This window comes from Macrobrachium rosenbergii, chromosome 13 (assembly GCF_040412425.1).
Source record: "Macrobrachium rosenbergii isolate ZJJX-2024 chromosome 13, ASM4041242v1, whole genome shotgun sequence".
NCBI classification, from domain to species: domain Eukaryota; kingdom Metazoa; phylum Arthropoda; class Malacostraca; order Decapoda; family Palaemonidae; genus Macrobrachium; species Macrobrachium rosenbergii.
The window spans coordinates 45,826,929-45,844,428 of record NC_089753.1 but is presented as its reverse complement, the minus strand read 5'-3'; the positions used below and the strand labels follow the sequence as shown (position 1 = coordinate 45,844,428).

Sequence of the window (17,500 nt, the reverse complement as noted above, 5' to 3'; positions counted from 1 at the left end):
AGCTTCTCTCAACATATACCACATACTTCTGTGTTCTACAAAATACACTGTAAAGCGAAAAGAACCACCTTAATCAAGAGAGGGTGCAAAACACACCCCACTCAACACACACACACACACACACACACACACAGGGAAAACACTCTAACCAGCTACTTGACATGGCCTTTAAGACTAAGAAACCCCTTCCGTTGATCAAACCAGGTCTAAAACCTAACGAACAAACATCCTTATCGAGAGAGAATCTTCGGTTCTGAAAATAAGTGAGCACGCATTTCCTGAATCATTCAACCTACCTCTTTTCAAAGGGCAAGGCTGTCGTCAGCACTTCCGAGGTGAAGCTCATTAATGCAATTTTCTTTTTTTTTGGGGGAGGACTGGGCTTGTTTTGGGAGTCCTTGCTGTGAAAACGTACACGTGTAGGTAGTAACGCCGTACCTTGTGCGCATAGATAGATAGACAGATATAGATAGAGAGCTTTACTGACAAAAGAATTACAATGCTTTCATAATTACAAAAGATTCAAAATTACAATATTTTCATATCTTACTAAAGATAAGTAAGTACGAGCGCATAAATTTAGGCTAATAATAACAAATAATAATTATTTACTAATAAAATCCGATTGGTCTTGTTTGTCCTCCCCCGGGTGACAGTAGGGGAGACATGACACAACCACCCATTCCCTGCACACCGGTTTGTCCGCCCCGGGTGGGGCGGGGTAGGTAGGGGAACGGGAGGGTAGGGGAGACATCCAACCTCCTCCTGTAAACCTGTTTGTCCGCCCGGGTGGGGCGGGGTAGGTAGGGGAACGGGAAGGCAGGGGAGACATCCAACCTCTTGCAAACCTGTTTGTCCGTCCCAGGTGGGGGAGGGATAGGTAGGGGATCGGGAGGACAGGGGAGACAGCAGCCCTGGGTTCCGGCACACGTAGCGCACGCAAACAAGCCCGTAATAATAATAATAATAATAATAATAATAATAATAATAATAATAATAATAATAATAACAAAACTTCAACCCTATCTTTCCAGACGAATACATACTGCCATTCTACAGTATTCTGAATATTGAATTAATAAGAACTAAACCATTCAAATATCATGGTATCTACGATCTGGGTACAAAAAATTGTAAAATCTAAGAAGGTTCTCTTTTTTTTATCAAAACATATTTTGGGCAAAATAAATACCACGGTACCTGCTACCAAGTTTTATCAAATATCAAAATCCCCGATTTTATCAAAATGTCATCAGAATCTCCCAAGTTTCACGAAAGTTCCACAGATTTAATCAAAATTCCTAAAATTTTCATCAAATTTCCACGCTTCATTAAAATTCCCGTTTTATTAAAATTTCCCAAAGTTTCATCAAAACCCTCCAAGTTTCATCAAAATCCCTAAAGTTTCATAAACATTCCACATCGAAATCTCCCAAGATTCATCAAAATCCTCAAAGTTTCATCAAAGTCTTCCGTTTTTCATTACAATCTCCATGTTTCATCAAAATTCCTTAATTTTCATCAAAATTCCAAAAGTTTCATCAAAACCCCCCAAGTTTCATCAATATCCTTCAAATTTCATCAAAATCCCCCAAGTTTCATCAAATCCACAAGTTTCATCTAAATCCTTAAAGTTTCATCAACCCCCCAAGTTTCATCAAATTCCACAAATTTCATCAAAACCCCCTAAGTATCACCAAATCCTTCAAGGTTCATAAAAATCCTTAAAGTTTCATCATAACCACCAAGTTTCATAGAAATTCCGTAATTTTCATTAAGATTCCAAAAGTTTCATCAAAATCCCCCAAGTTTCATCAATATCCTTCAAGTTTCATCAAAAGCCCCCAAATTTCATCAAATCCACAAGTTTCTTCAAAACCTTCAAGCTTCACCAAAACACCCAAGTTTCATCAAATTCCACAAGTTTCATAAAAATCCTTCAAGTTTCATCAAAAGCCTTCAAGTTCCATCAAAATCCTTCAAGTTCCATCAACATCCTTCGTTTCATTAAAATCCCCCCAATTTCATCAAATTCCAGAAGTTTCATCGAAATCTCCCAAGATTCACATAAAATTCCCAGAGGAAAAATAACAGCAGTCATCTCAATAATATAAAACACAATGGGTAGACACATTTTATTACTTTTTAAAAATCTTTTGCATAATTTTTGACGTTAGTAATGAAAATATTATATTACGTCACATTACGTTTGATTCTAATATAATAATAATTTTCCACAATATACAAATATTAAAAGGTACATTATATATATATATATATATATATATATATATATATATATATATATATATATATATATATATATATATATACATATATATATATATATATATATATATATATATATATACATATATCTATATCAACTGCCAAAGTCTGGTTTTAGTGAGAGGTAAAAATACAATAATATCCCAAAATTTTAAACCAACACACAGAAAACCATCCGTGCCAAGTCCCAAAAGTCCCAAGTGACTCGACGTGCCCCCATTAAAACAACCAGAAGACCTGCGGTACGAACAAATGCGCTCCTTCCCCACCAAATCAACCAATCTGACACACGAGACGAATTATCGTTGAAAGAATGACGACCCAAAAATGGCGTCCATTTTCCAATCGGGATTAATTGATTGCGACGTCACATCATTCAAGTAACGACTCTCGTGATTTATATTTACATTTCGCGCAATGACGTTTGACAAGATGGACTCTGGTTGGAACCCAGATTTTATTTACAGTATATTTTGTTTTTATTACTTTTTTGGAGGTCTTATATTTCTAAGCGTTTCTGGCTGTAACCATCACATTTTAGATTAATGACTCATTGCCTACATCAACTTGATTTATTTTTTCGTAAACATGCAAACCTAATCATATTTTCATCTAGAATTGCAACATCGGTAATTGCATTTTTTAAATTAATTATCTGTAATCCTCACATTCACACAAGCGTTTAAAAGTTACATTTTTATATTCTTCTGTAATTACTTTTAATTGTCAACAGCTTTTTTTTTGTATGTTATGTCATATTTTCATTAACCTCTTCAAAAAATCTTTTTTTTTTTCATTTTACTTGAAATCCCTTCTTAAGTTTCGTCAATATCTTCATTTATTTGCTTCGTTCTTGCGCATCCTCCTCTCCCCCTCTCCTTATTCCCTCCTCCCTATTCCATAATATATATATATATATATATATATATATATATATATATATATATATATATATATATATATATATATATATATATATATATATATACACACACACATTTATAACGCCTGATCCCGTGTGCGGACACTATCGTCGTAATTAATACGTCACGGCCAGGGCTGATTATAAGGCATCATGCGTGTGATTAAGGCACACGGCGGGACCGGGAGAGACCACGAAACCGGACCGCGGTCTGTTATTATCACGTACTTTCGGCCATTAACCCTTCTCCGACCCACGTCGACTAGAACCCTATATCTTAATGAAACACGGACACGGGCGATTAGTAATTTTACGTACAAATGCTTTAAGAGCAGTTTACATGCACGGCTGTAGGTCACGGGTCATTCCTAATTTACGTACACGTACCTTTATGCAGGTAAGTACACACACACATGCATACATACATACTTACACACATACATACTCAGACAACGAGGTAGGCCTAGGCAAAATCTTTGTCTCATGAACAGGATGAAGTTATGATGTGACAGCATGTAACAGGAGAGAAGGAATTAAAGAGTCATACACAAACACACACAAATATATATAAATATATATGAAAGGTATTCTGATGACTAAACCTATGAGGACATCCATAACCTATAAGACTTATTTAGTAATCTGGCTGAGTAACTAACACTAATTTACAACAAAAATGCAATGCTGTCACAACCAGAAGACTTATTTAGTAATTTAGCTAAGTAATGGGACAGTAATTTACAACAATAATGCAATGCTGGTATTCATGATGATGAATGACAATAGCTACATACTTTAATAACAGTCTGATGACGAAAATTACTGAAGGAATGCTGGGAATGCAAGTAATAAGGGGTATTACTGTTGCTATGATCACGGTAATGACACTCTCAGAACAAAGGCAACGATGTTAAACCACATTTCTGCGGTGTATAGTGGGGCGTTATGATAAAAAAATGTATAAATTGAATCACTTTAACAAAAGGTAGTTTGATGTACTGAACACACACAAACATACACACACATTTATATATATATTAGTGTGTGTGTGTGTGTGTGTGTTTGTGACTAATTCCTTCTCTACGGTTATATGCTGTCACATCACAGTGGCCTCTCTCTCTCTCTCTCTCTCTCTCTCTCTCTCTCTCTCTCTCTCTCTCTCTCCCTTTTATAAAAGTTTCAAGTTTCTCTTTCTCCTCAGTTCTAAGCTACCATATGATTTTCAAGCCTGCCTCTCTCTCTCTCTCTCTCTCTCTCTCTCTCTCTCTCTCTCTCTCTCTCTCTCTCTCTCTGTCTTGCATCAAAGTTTCAAGTTTCTCTTTCTCCTCAGTTCTAAGCTACCATATGATTTTCAAGCCCCTCTCTCTCTCTCTCTCTCTCTCTCTCTCTCTCTCTCTCTCTCTCTCTCTCTCTCTCATCAAATTTTCTTTCTCTTTCTCCTCAGTCCTGCATCAAATTTTCCAGTTTCTCTCTTTCTCTCTCATCAAAACAGTTTCTCTCAACATATACCACATATTTCTGTATTCCACAAAATGCACTGCAAAGTCTCTCTCTCTCTCATCAAAGCAGTTCTCTCAACCCACATACTTCTACATTTCAAAAATACACTGCAAAGTCTCTCTCTCTCTCTCTCTCTCTCTCTCTCTCTCTCTCTCTCTCTGTCTTGCATCCTCTTCTAAGCTACCATATGATTTTCAAGCCCCTCTCTCTCTCTCTCTCTCTCTCTCTCTCTCTCTCTCTCTCTGCATCAAATTTTCCAGTTTCTCTTTCTCTCAGTTCTAAAACAGTTTCTCTCAAAAACATATAACATATACATATTTCTGTATTCCACAAAATGCACTGCAAAGTCTCTCTCTCTCTCTCATCAAAGCAGTTTCTCTCAACATATACCACATACTTCTACATTTCACAAAATACACTGAAAAGTCTCTCTCTCTCTCTCTCTCTCTCTCTCTCTCTCTCTCTCTCTCTCTCTGTCTTGCATCAAAGTTTCAAGTTTCTCTTTCTCCTCAGTTCTAAGCTACCATATGATTTTCAAGCTCTCTCTCTCTCTCTCTCTCTCTCTCTCTCTCTCTCTCTCTCTCTCTCTCTCTCTCTCCTGCATCAAATTTTCCAGTTTCTCTTTCTCCTCAGTTCTAAGTTGCCACGTAATTTTCAGGCGCCAACCCCCTTCTCTCTCTCTCTCTCTCTCTCTCTCTCTCTCTCTCTCTCTCTCTCTCTCTCTCTCTCTCGTTTCTCGATTCTACGCTGTCATATCACTCTGAAAACTATCTTCAACACTGAATGCCCCTTCATGTCCCCACGTCCCGACAACCTCTCGCTCGGTGCCTGTTTGGCAGAGATAACGGTCTTTGGAAAATTACAGACTCTCTGTTCCACGCCGGAGAGCAAGAGAGAAAAAGACAGCGAGAAGAATGAAAAAAAAAGAAGATAGGTATCCCCAGTGGAATTTTCCCATTAACTACTGAAAAAGGTCGTGAAGTGTTTTTAATTTCAATTTCGAACTAAGATGATAACGATAAAATCGATAAAATGGTACAAAATAAAATGCATGAAAGGACTGAGAATGACTGAAAAAATATAGGTATCTCCCAGTGGAATTTTCCCATTAACTAATGAAAACGGTCGATAAGTGTTTTTAATTTCACTTTCGAAATATAATAATAACGATAAAATTACACTAAATGAAATGCATGAAAGAGTGGTTGGGTTCTTCATCTGTACCTTGCTTCTGTAGCAAGGCCAGGGAACTGTGAAAAAGCTCTGTATATCTTTTGTTTGTTCAGTCAGTCAAATTGTAAAAGGGTCTTGTTCTTTTGAAAATATTATTTGGGACGTTGAAAAACAATTTTTACCACTGAATGACAACGCCAACTAAGCAAACAGTTGCAAAATAATATTTAATCTTGATCTGAAGTGTCTGAGGCAAAGATGGAACAGCAACAGAGTTTAGCGCTGAGCGTTGAGCCGGAAGCAACATCAACACAAGAACGTGGCGTTTAAAATAAGCTTGAACCTTGTAAAACGACAAAGTAACGAACTGAACCGGGACCTACATTGACCCCTAAGCTTTATAAAGGTCACAAAATCGTAAGCTACTGTGTTAAACTGCACTGAAGGGCTAATACTGACTGACTGATTAATCTAAATTTCCCTGGTGTGGTGTTGGACAGGTGAGGGATGACAGATCTAGTATCCTTGGGCATAAAGGAACCCCATTAATAACAATGGGTAATTTGTAAACTCATTTATATTTAGTCATTATAAGAACTAGGTTTCTACTCTGACTTACCCATTTACACCTTCACTGTTCATCGCCGTTTGTTTTTCAAGGGCAAACTGCAAGCATCATACCCTGAACTGTCTTAATTGTCTGTCTTTTCGCAAACATAAACAAGTAAAAAATGCGCCGAAGTTTCTTTGGCTCAATCGAGTTTTCTGTACAGCGTATAATGCTGTATTACTGTTATTACTACTGAGGGTTGCTTTTTCATTGGAAGTATTTAGCATTCTATGCCTGAATTTTTGTAACTCTCAGCCGGCCGTGTTGGCCTGTGTTGTTGCGTTGCCAGACGCACGATTATGGCTAACGTTAACCTTAAATACAATAAAAACTACTCAGGCTAGAGGGCTGCAATTTAGTATGTTTGATGACTGGAGGGTGGATGATCAACATAACATTTTGCAGCCCTCTAGCTTCAATAGTTTTGAAGATCTGAGGGCGGACAGAAAAAGTGCGGACGGACAGACAAAGCCATCACAATAGTTTTCTTTTACAGAAAACTAAAGAGTAAAGCGTGGATTTGCTAACGACCCTTCCATTCTATCCGCCAGACATGTGGCCAATATACAGACTTTTAAGGCACGACATACTCTTGTATAAATGATGTAAAGCCTATATAATCATATATCAGTGTCGTCTACATACTTATCGGTTAGAACACAGATCTACGTACTTATTAACTAATACACAGATCTACAGTACCTAATAGCAAACAGTCTTCTGGTCAAAGGAAAGCGCCATTAAGCCAAACAGTAAGATAAAAGGAACAAAGCAGGTGATTTATTTTGCTATTAACTGATTTCGACACAACAAAAACCTCACCTACAACCTTGTATTTACTCTCATACTAATTATAAATTTCAGTCGTAATAACATTAATGGTTGTATTCAAAGTGAACAAACAGTCCATATAGTGGCTGAAGAAATGCAAAGCAAGCTTCCACGAAATAAAATTAGCATATATAAAAAATAAGATGAAGTGGAAGAGAAATATTTGAAAATAATTCCATATTAACACGTGAATATTTTCATGAAAATAATACAGGGACGAGGTCAGAAAAAGTAAGGTACTTGCAGCAGAACTAGTTTGTTAAATTTATGATCACAGGCATCAATGTACATAATATGACGGAAAACACACGGCTCTTACCCAAAACAAGAAGAGTACAAACGAAATTGAGGAAAATCATTTGAAAAAATAATTTCGCGTTTTACCCGCCTCCTCAAACTTATCTGGTGGTAAGGATTACTTATTATTATTATTATTATTATTATTATTATTATTTTATTATTATTATTATTAAAGCCATTTTGAGTTTTACCTTATTGCCTCTCTTCAAACTCAAAATAGCAAAAGTTGATCAAAATAAATGCAGTGGTAAGAACCTGTTTAAAAGAGGGTCTTAAATTATTATTATTATTATTATTATTATTATTATTATTATTATTATTATTATATATAATAATAATTATTATTATTATTATTATTATTATTATTATTATTATTATTGTCTGCAGAATCTGTTAACATTTTGATTACTGTTATATATACTGAATAGAATAGAATATATAGAATTTAGGCCAGAGGCCAAGCGCTGGGACCTATGAGGTCATCTAGCGCTGAAAGGGAATTGACAGTAAGGTTTGAAAGGTGTGGCGGGAGGAAAACCTCGCAGTCGCACTAGGAAACACTTTTTAAAGAGCCTGGAAAGTCAGATGGAAGAAAGAGAATATGAATGGAGGTACAGTATAAGACATGAGAAAGGTTGCAGCTAGGGGCCAGAGGGACGCTGCAAAGACCCTTAAGCAATGCCTACAGTGCACCACGTGAGGTGCACTGAAGGCACTACCCCCCAAGGGATATCTGCAGAATCTGTTAATATTATTATGATTACTGTTATTACTACTGAGGGTTGCTTTTTCATTGGAAGTATTTAGCATTCTATGCCTGAATTTTTGTAACCTCCTAAAGTCCCTAGCTAGAAATTAATTGTAATCAACTGCTTTTTTTTACTGTTATCATTTTTCTTATTTTTACTACCATTTCAGTATTATTATTGTCATTACCATTATTATGAATATCATTATTATTACTACTACTTCAACAACTGTTTGGATTTGGCCATACACTGTTTTCATTCTTTTCTGTCGTGTGTCTAAATTGTGTCTTGTATTGTCTCTGCTTTTATACTCCATGTATATGGCCCTGAGCTGAATTAAATTATATTATTATTATTATTATTATTATACGACCGGCATTAAATAAGGCTGTGTAAGAATGAGACCCAGAACAACATAGGCTACTACGGCTTCTCATCTCATTAAGAACTCTTGTGAGGAAGCTCTATGGAAAGTCCAAGGAACTACGAAATGGATTAAGGGGTTTTAAGGGCGAGGCACAGCGGAACATCAGATTCATCAAAATTAGATTAAGCTCCTCAGGTTAGTTGGTCGGACATGAAACTATGACGTCATATTATTGATATAATCCTTAAACTATGACTTCATATTTATTGATGCAATCCTTAAACTTTGACGTTATATGATTGATTTAACCCTTAGAAAAACTGTGACGTCATATTACTAATAGAATCCTTAAACTATGACGTCATATGACTGATATAATCTTTAGATAAACTATGACGTCATATGGCTGATATAATCCTTATATAAACTATGATGTCATATTACTATCTAGATAAACTATGACGTCATATGACTGATGTAATCCTTAGATAAACTATGACGTCATATACTGTTATAATTCATTAATAAACTATGACGTCAAACTGATCTAATCCTTATATAAACTATGACGTCATGTGACTGATATAATTCTAAGATAAACTATGACGTCATAAATTGCTATAATCTATAGATAAACTATGACGTCAAACTGATCTAATCTTTATATAAACCTATGACGTCATATGACTGATGTAATCCTTAGATAAACTATGACGTCATAAACTGCTATAATCCATACATAAACTATGACGTCAAACTGCTCTAATTCTTAGAGAAACTATGACGTCATATTACTAATATAATCCATAGCTGAGCAATGAGAACGTAACAAAGGAAGAACAAAATATAAGGAAAGAAACAAAGACTTATGGGAACATATGAGGAGCAGGTCATTCCGAAGCTTGTGTTCAGAATCTAAAATACTCCGAGCAACATCATCTTGGGTTTGAGATTCCTCCAAAGGGAATTCTTAAGTTCCAGATTCCTCCAAAGAGAATTCCTAGGTCCCAGACTCCTCCAAAAGGAATTCTTGGGTTCCATATTCCTTCAAAGTTATTTCTTAGGTTCCACATTCCTCCTAAGAGAATTCTTAGGCTCCAGATTCCTCCAAAGGGAATATTTGGGTTTGAGATTCCTCCGAAAGGAATTCTTGGGTTTGAGAGTCCTCCAAATTAATTTCTTAGGTTACAGATTCCTCCAAAGGGAATTTTCGGGTTTCAAATTCCTCCGAGGGAAATTCTTAGGTTTCAAATTCCTCCAAAGGGAATTCTTAGGTTTCAAATTCCTCCGAGGGGAATTCTTAGGTTTCAAATTCCTCCAAAGGGAATTGTTGGGTTTGAGATTCCTCCAAAGTTATTTCTTAGCTTCCAGATTCCTCCCAAGAGATATTTCCCCTCACGACGTTCAAACATATGAGAATATTCGAGGTATCGTAATTTCCTCCTTTCCTCACGCCAAACGAGATTCTACTCGACGCTTCCTCGGTGTTGTAAATCCGCCCGGTTATCTTGTCTTGGATGACATGCCAAATGACCTCTGACCTCAATTTTTTGAAGTGCGCAAAAGTTTCCCGTGGGAGTAAAGCGGATAAAATATGCAACTATAATACATAAAGTGAGAGAGAGAGAGAGAGAGAGAGAGAGAGAGAGAGAGAGAGAGAGAGAGAGAGAGAGAAATTTCACTCCTTCGGATGTGTGTGTGCGTGTGTGTGTAAGAGAGAGAGAGAGAGAGAGAGAGAGAGAGAGAGAGAGAGAGAGAGAGAGAGAGAGAGAGAGAGAGACTTCATTCCTTCGGATGTACATGAGAGAGAGAGAGAGAGAGATTTCCGATTAATGATTTCACTAGGTAGGGCTGAGGATTACTTTGTTAGAGGGCCTAATTTTTTTTAAACATATATACAGCAATAACATTTTGACAGATCACTGATCACTTGCACCTGTTACTGTTTTCTTTCCCTTCTTTTGTATTCCCACAGCAGCTACAACCCACAGCCCACAACTGTCGACTAACAAACAGACTACCCACCTCACAGCTTAGATCAAAAGAGGTATATCGGATTTTTAAGGACAGAACCTATACCGTTCCCTTCCGTACCCTTCGTCGTCGAGAGAGAGAGAGAGAGAGAGAGAGAGAGAGAGAGAGAGAGAGAGAGAGAAAGAGACTTCATTCCTTAGGATGTGTGTGTGTCAGAGAGAGAGAGAGAGAGAGAGAGAGAGAGAGAGAGAGAGAGAGAGAGAGAGAGAGACTTCATTTCTTAGATTGTGTGCGCGTGTGTCAGAGAGAGAGAGAGAGAGAGAGCGAGAGACTTCATTCCTTAGGATGTGTGTGCGTGTGTCAGAGAGAGAGAGAGAGAGAGAGAGAGAGAGAGAGAGAGAGAGAGAGAGAGAGAGAGAGAGAGAGAGAGAGAGAGAGAGAGAATTGTATTTACATTACCACGGATTAAATTCTTACCCGACCTGATTTCACCTCAAAAATAGTTCTGAGCCCCATCTTGAAGAAAGTAAGGTAAAGGAGAGAGAGAGAGAGAGAGAGAGAGAGAGAGAGAGAGAGAGAGAGAGAGAGAGAGAGAGAGGAGAAAAAAGCCTTGCCTAATTTTCCCCGACACGCAGAAGTAGTGGGCGAGAACGAGCGAAGCCAACCAATAACCAAGAACTTGGTATTATAAGAACGAGGAGATGGAAGAGACGGAAGAAAAAAAAAAGAATAAAAATGGTGAACCGAGAGAAGGAGTGGAAAATGAGAGGACGGGAGGAAAGGAGAGAAAGTGTGGTGGACTAAAAGGAGAGAGAGAGAGAGAGAGAGAGAGAGAGAGAGAGAGAGAGAGAGAGAGAGAGAGAGAGAGAGAGAGAGAGAGAGAGATGAAGTAAAGGGAGAGATAGTGGTGGAGTAAAAGGGAAGAGAGTGGCGGAGTAAAAGGAGAGAGAGTGGCAGAGTTAAAGGAGAAAAGTGGTGAAGTAAAAGGAGAGACAGTGGTGGAGTAAAAAGGAAAGAGAGTGGCGAAGTAAAAGGATAGAGAGTGGAGGAGTAAAAGGAGAGTGGTGGAGTAAAAGGAGAGAGCGTGGTGGAGTATAAAGGAGAGAGAGGGCGGGGTAAAAGGAGAGAAGTGGTAGAGTAAAAAGGAGAGTGATGGAGTAAAAGGAGAGAATGCGGTGAAGTAAAAAGGAGAGAAAGTGGTAGAGTGAAAGGAGGGAGTGTGGCAGAGTAAAAGGAGAGAAGTGGTGAAGTAAAAGGAGAGACAGTGGCTGAGTAAAAAGGAGAGAGTGGGGGAGTAAAAGGAGAGTGGTGGAGTAAAAGGAGAGATTGTGGTGAAGTAAAAAGGAGAGAAAGTGGTAGAGTGGAAGGAGGGAGTGTTGCAGAGTGGCTGAGTAAAAAGGAGAGAGTGGCGGAGTAAAAGGAGAGAGCGGTGGAGTAAAAGGAGAGAGAGTGGTGGAGTAAAAGAGGAGAAAGGGTGATAAGAGTAAAAAAGGAGAGAGAGAGTGGTGGAGTACACAAGGAGAGCGGTGGAGTAAAGAAAAAGGAGAGAGAGAGTGGTGGTGTAAAAGGAGAGAGAGTGGCTGAGTAAAAAGAAGAGTGGTGGAATAAATAGGAGAGAGAGAGTGGTGGAGTAGAGTGATGATAATAAGTACGAGGAGATTGGGGAAAGAAAGAAGGAAGGAAGGAAAAGAGAGACCTGGGAGATGTGGAGAGCCCGTGGAGAGGAGGGGGAGGAGGAGGAGGAGGAGTAAGAGGAGGAGGAGATAGGGAGTAAGGGAGTGGAGGGAGTGGCAGGCGACGCAAGACGAGAGGAAGCAATGGAGCGTGAAAGCACCAAAGGCTAATGAGATCACCGAAGGTAAATGGACGACAGGTAATGAGTAAAACGAAGAAGAGGAGGAGGAAGAAGAAGAAGAAGAGAAGAAGAAGAAGAGGAAGGAAGGAAAGTCACCGAATGCCTTTGGCTTATTAGCGAATTACGTTAGCTCATTTCCAGCCCTATTAAAATTATAAATGATAAAAAGAAACCATTGCAAGCGTAAAAATTAAATTAAAAAACTGATATAAAAACGATCAACTTGGTGTTACCTTTATTATTATTATTATTATTATTATTATGCGAATGTTTTCTTGATCGCATGGTTAACAACAAGAGAAAAAATATGAAGTTCAACAAAATAATATGAAGAAAATACCTCAAGAAAAAATATAAACAACAAAATGACATGAAGAGAATCCTTCCTAATTACTTCATTAACTTCACTACAATCAAATCAATTAGGGTTATTAGGGGATATCAATCTCTCGGCTTTACTATCCAGAGACAGAAAAAAAGTTGTCATTAATAAAGCCCGTAATTTAAATAGGATGAGCTTAAATTGGGCCAATTAAAACCCTCATTCTCTCCTTGATAATTTGGGGCCGAGAAGAAAAATTTCCCTTAGCTCTGGGAATGAAACAATCACCTTCATTCACACAATCATGCCCAGAAAACAGAATCTAACCTGACCTTGAAATGAGTCACAATTGCGTCTAGAAGAATTGGAATTGGATTACTGAATTTAGTCCAAAGGCCAAGCGCTAGGACCTATGAGGTTATTCAGCGCTCAAAGCGAAAATGAAAGTATAAAGGTTTGAAAGGCGTAACAGGAGAAAAACCTCAAAGCAGTTGCACTATGAAATAATTGTTAGGAGAGGACGGTAAATAAGATGGAAGAAAGAAAATATGGACGGAGGTACAGTAAAAGGAATGAAAGGAGTTGCAGCTAGGGGGCTAAGGGACGCTGCAAAGAACTTTAAGTGATGCCTACAGGGTACCTCGTGAGGTGCACTGATGGCACTAACCCCCTACGGGGAGGCGACTAGATGAGAGTAAAGAAAAGTCTAATTTGACTGATTGAAGATATTAATTTACAAAGGCCACTGACGTCTGAAGACTTAGACCTTGCCTGAGAGTTCCTCAACTTGGCCCTGATGAGCTAAAGCAGAGAGAGAGAGAGAGAGAGAGAGAGAGAGAGAGAGAGAGAACGCCCCTTAGTATTACTGAGACGGCTGAAGTTACGGTTAAAACTTTCTCAGTCTCTCCAAAACTGAGCAGAAACGAAGGAGAGCAAAGGCTTTGGATTCATTATGACGACACGAAGTTGGAAATAAGCAAAGTGAATCGAAATGGCTCCACTGCGAGGAGATAAGTAATGAAGAGAGAGGTCCCTTATATTTTCTAAAATACTTTAGGAGAGAGAAAGTTAAATTGCTCTAAATGAGTTAAAGGGAAGCCCTATAATTCCAGCGGAAACCATAATAAACAAGGACTTACCTTCGCAACAGTAAGATAGGACTGAAGGATAATAAAATCCTATAGCGTCATTATAGCATAAAACAATAAGTATCATTTTGCGGTCTAATGAATGCATGTAATGAAACGTAATTTACAGTAATTAAAGACTCTTTCCTTACACTTACTCAAGTGTTGGAATGTAAAACCCTTGGCTTTATAAAGAAGACATTAAACGAGGGAAAATAAATTCACTTATATGAGTTGACATGAAAAACTTAAAGCAAAGAGAACTCAGAGAGCGAATACCTTCGTCAACGTCAAGACACTACGGACACATTTTCACTGACTAGAAACAGTTAACTGTCAAAATCCAAATGAAATCTTACAATTTAAGAACACACAACGCCAGGCTTCTCTTTATGCTTGAGGCAATTACTAAATCTGATTACTATAATCTTGGGTAACAGTGCACATGGATTGGTTTCCAAGTCTAGAGCAATTGTAGAGGCTAACCAATTCACCTGCCCATAATCGCTTTCTCCCAAAAAATCAAATTTCTATCACTCCCAGAATCTGGTCACTAACTGTCAGTCACGAGACCCACCTTTCGCAACATTTTCGTAAAAATCCTCACAAAACTCTTCATTGAGTTCGCTAACAAATAGGGAAGGGTATATAAATAGAATATAAAATTAGGCAGAACAAGCGCTGGGACCTATGAAGTAATTTAGATCTGAAAGGGAAATTGAGAATAAGGTTTGAAAGGTGTACCAGGAGGAAAAAGTTGCAGTTGTACTATGAAACAATTGTTAGGGGAGGGTAGAAAGTAAGATGGAAGAAAAGGAATACGAACGGAGGCACACTAAAAAGGAATGAAAGGGGTTGCAGCTAGGGGCCGAAGGGATGCTGCGAAGAACCTTAAGTAATGCCTATTGTGTACCCATGAGGTGAATTGACGTCACTATCCCCTTCTCCTCTACGAGGAACAAAATAGGCTAACAAAAATAAAAACTTCTTTGCCAGGGATAAAAACAAAGCTTAGCAGGTTCATTAGAATAAGAGCATAAAGCAGTGTCTCTTAAGCATCTCGAGTTGAACTGAAATAGAACAATCCTCATTATCTCCTGTAAGAGGATCATCAGTAGAGGAGACTGAACCCCACAATTTCTGTAATAAGTTTGATGAATTAAAAAAAAGACAAGCACAGGATAAAGATGATGCCTCATGAGGTTGCCATGGTAACCCGGTTGTTCCTTTGCTCCTTCAGAGCTGCTTGAAAGCAGAGAATTCCTAACTGCCACTTACGAATGCTGTGACATTGCAATTCCCGTTAAAACTGTTGTCATAACATCATGACTGCACCTGAGACTACTTGTTGTGACAGTGTAAATGTCCTTAAGAATTATGGGACATCATAACTGCCCTTGAGAATGCTGTGACGTCATAACTGCACTTGGAAATACTGTGCATTTAAGGGGAGCTGCCAGAGCTTTAAAGATGTAATATGCTTTTAGGATACTATGACACTAATTGCACTGATAGTGCCATTCCATGATACTGTAGCTTCCCTGGCGAATGCTGACACTATGACCGCCCCTGAGAACGCTATGGCACTATAACTACCATAAAGAATTTAATAACTCGGCGTTTCTATGTAAGGCTCCTTTATATTTCTATTCTCCAACAGATCACAGGTGTTAAAAGTAGGCAAAACCAACTTTGATTTAAAAAAAGGGATTTTACTTTGGAAGACGACTGTACACGTGAGCATGTACAAACGAGAACTATAAGGATTTTTACTGTTGTAAGTTTTCGTTTCCCAATGATAAAACCCAGTGCATCTTCTTATAATCATATCAATACTAATAAAGGTACGCAGTTATTTAACAATGGTTGCAGAGTAATTAGCTTTAGAAATTTTCCTTGTACTTAGTATGATTGGCTCTTTCCTGTGATAAGATAACATGATGACAAATAAAACCTTCTTGAATATTATTATTACGATTATTATATTGTTTATCTTTTAAAATATGCAATCTTAAAAAGACTAAACTAACAGATCGATTTCCTTTTTTTTTGCATTAGCTTAATATTTTCCTAAAGTCCTAAAGATGCACTTTAATTATCAAGTTCTTTACAGTGGATAAAATGTAAATTCGGAGACCTCAAACCCCCGCCAATGCTGAACAATAAACGCAGTCCCCTTCACTCCACAAACAAGACTCCTTCTACCCAGAATGACATTCCTATCTTTCCCAAAAAATCCAATCAGTTATTGCCAGTCACCGGAACCATATTTACTATAATTTTCGTAATTTTCGTGAAACTCGACACAGCCTTTTGGGTACTCCTGCTAACAAATAGACAAAGAAACCGACCCCAAAATAAAAATAACACACGAAAAATAACACAATAAAAATAAAACTAACAAGAAAAATAACACAAGGGAAATTAAAAAACACACAAGACAAGTAACACAAGAAAAATTACGATACAAATTAAAATATACAATAAAAAATAACAAGTAAAAACACAAATAAAAATAAAACGAAAATAACAGAATAAAAATAAAACATAACACAAGGAAAATCAGAATAACACAAGAAAAAATAAAAATAAGAAAAATAACACAATAAAAATTAAAATCCACAAGAGAAATAGCGCAAATAAAATAAAAAGACAAAAATAAAAACACAAGAAAAATAGAAAAACAATAAAAATGAAAAACAACAGAAATAAAATAGCACAGTAAAATAAAAAAACCACAAGAAAAATAACACAATAAAAAATAAAAATAACACAAGAAACGCGGCCGCACAAAAGTGAAGACGACGACAGAGGCGGCTTTGATAATTACGCGGTTCTTCCTAATAAGATCAAGACCGTCGAGGTAGAAAGCGCGCGCGAGAGAGAGAGAGAGAGAGAGAGAGGCAGGGGAGTTTATTTTTATTTTTTCACATTTTTTTTTTCCTGACGCGGGTGAGTGAGTAATGTCTCGGCGTCAGCTACCTGTCAACCAGCTCTCGAGAGAACCAAGTTTATCTGATGGTCGTTCAGTTCAACCAGACATTGGTTGACCCGTAGCCAACCAGAGGGAATTTCATTACAGTTTCATTACAATTCTCATTATAATTTCATTACAATTCTATAAACTGTCGTCACAACATCTCTGGGAATTTGGCCTCATCATGGGAAACCAGGAATGTAAAGTATTCTTCTTTTTTTTTTTTTTTAAAGAGAATTGACGGTTTGACGGGCTGCCTGAAACTATTTATTAATCAGACGAACTTTGGGGTGGAATAACATCAGGATAAAGTGAATACATTACTTTACCTTGTAATGGCTGAGCTTCATTTGGGCAATCATGACCGTCCCAGATTTCAGTTAGGCAATCATGACTATCCCGAACTCTTCCCTGTAAAACAAAAAACAAAAACATATTTACAAATAAGCAATGTAATTACTACATAGGCGAAAATACAAAAACATGTTTACAAAGAAGCAATGT

At 37.5% G+C, this 17,500-nt stretch overlaps 1 protein-coding gene across 1 annotated transcript in view; it reads right to left on the bottom strand.

The window, feature by feature from the left end:
- The window catches only part of LOC136845268 (genetic suppressor element 1-like), a 641,960-nt gene that overhangs the window by 596,072 nt on the left and 28,388 nt on the right, over positions 1-17,500 (bottom strand). The window contains exon 2 of the mRNA XM_067115412.1: positions 17,326-17,407. The gene's annotated coding sequence lies outside the window, so the exon portion shown is untranslated. The remainder of the gene's footprint in view (positions 1-17,325; positions 17,408-17,500) is intronic.